Genomic DNA, 523 nt, shown 5'->3' with positions numbered 1-523 from the left:
AGAAAAAGAAAGAAAGAAAGAAACAAGAAAACTGAAAGCAGCCCAAACCGCTCATTTGTGGCAAAGCCCAGCAAGCCTCAAACCCAGCAGCAGCGCTGCCCCGAGGGAGGCACAGAGCCCAACACGGCCCTTCCCACGGGGACGGGGCTGCTGGCGTGCGGCCGCGCGTCCCCCGGGAGCACCGGCAGCGCGTGCGGCTGTGAGCGGCTGCTGGCCGCCCGCCACGCTGCCCTCCGCGGATGGAGGGCGGTGTATCAGGGGCTGCGGGCTGCGATAAAGTTTATGGAAATAAAAGGCGTCTCCAGCAGGCTGCAGCCAGAGCGGGCCCGGCCGCTTCTTTCCCACACTGATTAGGATCTGGGCAGGCTCCTGCGCTCCAGATCTCTGATGAAAGCAGCGTGACCGGCAGCGCTTCCCTTCCCGGCCCCCGCTCGGGGCCAGAGGCAGCAAGAGGTCACCGCGCCGCACACACGCAGCGCGCGCTCTGCAAAGCACGCTGCACGCCGTGCACCACGCCGAGCGC

The sequence above is a fragment of the Centrocercus urophasianus genome, unplaced genomic scaffold (assembly GCF_019232065.1).
Source record: "Centrocercus urophasianus isolate 14NV4802_14NV808 unplaced genomic scaffold, USGS_Curo_1.0 seq_19, whole genome shotgun sequence".
Taxonomy (NCBI): Eukaryota; Metazoa; Chordata; class Aves; order Galliformes; family Phasianidae; genus Centrocercus; species Centrocercus urophasianus.
The sequence above is the reverse complement of the archived record's forward strand: the minus strand, read 5'-3'. Positions refer to the sequence as shown.